Below are 3,991 nucleotides of genomic sequence, written 5' to 3' on the forward strand. Positions count from 1 at the left end.
CGTTCAGTCATTTTCAGCAACATGGTCATATCCCAGAAGATTTAGCCCGACAGAGCAACTATATTAAACATGCCTGTAATTTTCCACTGTGACTGGAAGATCGCGTTCCTCTGGGGTGAGTGACGGCTGATGGGAAGGGCCCCATGCATGTGCAGCTGGCACAGCCCCAAGCCCTCTCCCGGCTCTCGTGGTGGCAGGAGGGGACACCACTCCTGCAGCTCACTGGGGCTTGGTCTGGCACGTGCCGAGGATGGAGAAGGCCCCCATCAGCAGCAGCTCCTGGGAGGTGATGGGACATGCTGTTGGGGTCCATGGGCTGCCCAGTCGCCCTACAGCCAGCTGCTGCTGCGGGGAAGGATGCAGCTGGGGCTGCAGGCAGCTTCTCCCCCATCCCTCCTTGCACTTGCAGTCTGTAGGCATGGATGGTGTCTGTTAAGGTGGTCCAAAGAGAAAAATGCTCTTTAACAGAATAAAAGCAGATGTTTCACCTAAACAACTCTGTCCCGTCACCTCATGCTTCCTGCTGAATGGGCTGGGCAGAGGTACCCAGCCTGCAGGCCCGGCAGAGCCGGGGAGTGCTCACCCCATTTGCAGGTGTTTACTAGCAAGCAATCGGGTGTGTAAGGTGACCCCCCGCGAGGAAGGATGTGGGACACCTCTGAGTACAGCCTCCTCCAAGCACCCGGATTCAGGTTAGTGAAAACTGATGGGCAGATCTGGGTGGCTTGTCCTGCTTTCTTCCACAAGTAGCAGTGGTGGCAGAGGATGGTGGAAAAAGCTTCACTTGCACAGCAGCATATGGATTTAGCGTAGTGCCTCGTCCTGACAACCCTCATGGCAGAAGATTTGGGTTCGGAGAGATGCATGGTGGAAGGAGGGACTGAAAACTTGTTGTTGGGGCTGAGTGTTCCCCTTCTCTGTGCTGTAGCACCTGCTACAGGTTTGGATCATATGCAGACACACTGGAGGGGCTGTATTTGCCATGTCTGCTGTGGGTCTGTGCCGTGGTGGTGGCTGGCTCTAACACACCTGCTTTACCTCCTCCAACCCAAGTGCGTGTCACCAGCTGAGAGTCACTCCTGCAATGCTGACACACAACCAGGAGCACAGGGTCTCTGGCAGCCAGCCCTAGCCCCTATCACTGACCCCCGGCCACTGTTTACATCTAGCTGCCTGCATTGGAAACAGGGATGGTTGAAGACTCCACCATGCTTCCTGCAGTGGCAGGGAGGTACTTGCTCTTTAGGTGCAGGTGAGGCAGGAGGACAGCATGGGGATGCTCTGGGCAGAGCTGCTGCAGCTCCTGGCACCACTGCCACCACTTTGGTCCCCAAAACCCCAGCACCCACCTCTGCTTTCCTCTCACCAGGAGCAACACAGTCCAGAGAGGGGCAGCTTGGCCTCTGGTGAAGTTGCCAGCTTTGCTTCCATCAGCAGCTTTTGTCTGTAAGGCCAGAGGGGTATTTCTGGAAGCAAAGACCGTTTTGTGGATGCTGCTGCCGACTCTGGTTATGACTGGGTTGGTTTTCCTGCCACTGATTTTTGTCACACAACAAGGCATTGCTACTCCTAGAGTTATCAAGCAATAAATCTACTCTTCAGGTGGGCAGGGAAAGATATCCTATTCTTATACGTGTAACAGATGGGATTAAACAGATAAACTAGGCAGGCTGCTTCGACGAACCCACTCAGTTGCAAAGATTTACTGTCAGAACAAGCTTTTCTCGCTGAGAAGGGCTTGGCTGGCCATCTTGTCACTGTGAAGAGATCTCATATGGATGGAGGGATATCCAGCTTGCCCACTCACAGTAAAGGGACATTTCTCCTTCCAGCCAAAATCCCCTCACAGAAATCTCTCATGGACAGATTTGCCCTACGGAAGCTAATCCCTTTCCTTCGTAAAACCATCAGTGCCCAGAGCCAGGGCTAGGACTGGGGTCAGACAAGGTGCCGTACGCAGCGTCTGCCGCTAGAGCCATCCCAGTTCCCTGCAGTGCTTGAGCCAGCTGGGACTGCAGGCCTCTCCGCTCACACCCTCTGGCTTTCACGATGCCACATGAACCAACTAGCCATTGCAAATGTAGTTTTAATTGCATTAAAATAAAATTAAGCTAAAAATATGTCAAGCACGTAAAACTGCAAAGTTTTAAATCTAAATGGAGATACTGGAGGCTCTTAGTTTCCAAGTGTTGCCACAGGAGGAGTCTTTCCCTGCTCTCTCCTCCAGCCGCTGGGGAGATGGGTGCTGCTGCAGTGTGGTGCCCCGGCAGTCACTGATTAACCGCCCACCTGGGGAGGTGCTGCCCACGCTGCGATTTACGCCTCGACCCCCTGGCTGCTCATTTCTGATGCTTGACTTCACTCTGCAGTGTTTTTATAGACCTTTTGCCACAGCACTCGTTTCCCACAGCCTTTTTTTTTTCCTTTACAGTTTCAAATGTTTCAAATGTAGGGAGTGAGCCTGATTTCTGCCATCCCTGGCTTGCTTCTTATAGGTAACTCCTCTGCAGCTCAGCCATCAGGCCTGTGTGGATGCAAGGATCTGGCCAACTTTGAAAATATTTAGGTACAATTCCTCTTCTTATGAGAAGAGCTTATAAGCCTCCCAAAATAGAGGTGAAATGGGATTTCTGTGAGCCAGCCATGCTGCTTGGCTTTTTGCCATATGGTGAATATTATCCCCTAGAGAGGAAAATGACCCCCATGGCAGCTTCACCCTACCCAGCTCCATTTTCACTGTGCTCTCTAGTGGAGGCACGAAGACTGCATTGCCAGTGGTGTAAGCAGTAACAGGAGATGAAGATGTTGAAATCATATTATATTTATTACATACATGAGATATAAAAACAAATTACCAAAATAGTATCCTTTTTTTTGTGAGTCCACAGGACCTTGAAAGAAAAATACATACGTAAAGCGGATTGGTAGACTCCTGACTTTTCTGGTGTTGTATGTCTTCCTTTTCTTTCCCCTCACACTCATGAACAAAATACACTCTATGCAATGTGGTTTAAAGATGCTTTACAGAAAAGATATATTTTAGTGCTGAAAACTGCAGTAAACTGTGCTATATTCCATACTGGTGTTAATGAGGAAGTATAATGGCCGTATATATTGCAAACAATAACACAGAAGAAAACAAATAAAATGTTCAGTTTTAAATACTAACGTAAAAAATAAAATAAACTCCAGGCCCACCATGAATCGCTGGGTTGTGATATGCGAATGCGAGTCCTTTCTGTTCTCCACATCCACTCATTTTCCTGCAGGCAGAGTTTTTCTCCTCTGGCAATTGCATTTTTTGTCTCAAAGTCTCTTCTCCTCATGCTGCTTGTGAAGTCTCGCTGGAGTCCTGCCCACGGGGTCCAAGTGCTGGTCTGAAGCTGGGACTTCAGTGCAAATACTTTATCTTTCAGGTTGTATCCTCAGATACTCTGAGTAGCCAGTGCCAGGCTGGCCATTCCCTTTATACCATTAACGCCATCCAACTTGGGGGGTCTTCAGGAGTGCTTCTGTTTCAAGGAGTTTTTTTCACGTGCCACCTTCAACCTCTTCTTTCCCCAACACAATTAGACTTCCTGCACCGTGAAGTGGCAGGTAGTAAAGTGCTTTATACAATGAAATATTTACACTAGGGCTAGGTTTGTTTTTTAACACTTCAAGGATAAAAGCTCAGAGACACTGCACCCTCTGGAGCTGGCTCTTCTCTGCGGCCGTGCGGTGGGTGGATAGCCAGCCTCTGCCTCGTGCCACGCTTGTGCCAAGGCAGAGGGATTCGATTCACTCCGGCAGCTCCATCCTCACCAGCACTGGCAGAGAATGTAGCCCCCGAAACCTTCAGTGGGGTGACCAGGTTAAAAGCACGCGGCGCCTGTTTCTCTTTGACGGGTGCCATGTCCTAACCCGAGGGGGTGTTTTAAAGAGCAGTCATCGCTGCCATGCTGCCGCCAGCACCTGCCTGCCGCTGCGGCTGGGGCCCCCCCCCCAACAA

The sequence above is a fragment of the Aptenodytes forsteri genome, unplaced genomic scaffold (genome assembly GCF_000699145.1).
Source record: "Aptenodytes forsteri isolate BGI_AS27 unplaced genomic scaffold, ASM69914v1 Scaffold360, whole genome shotgun sequence".
Lineage (NCBI taxonomy): Eukaryota > Metazoa > Chordata > Aves > Sphenisciformes > Spheniscidae > Aptenodytes > Aptenodytes forsteri.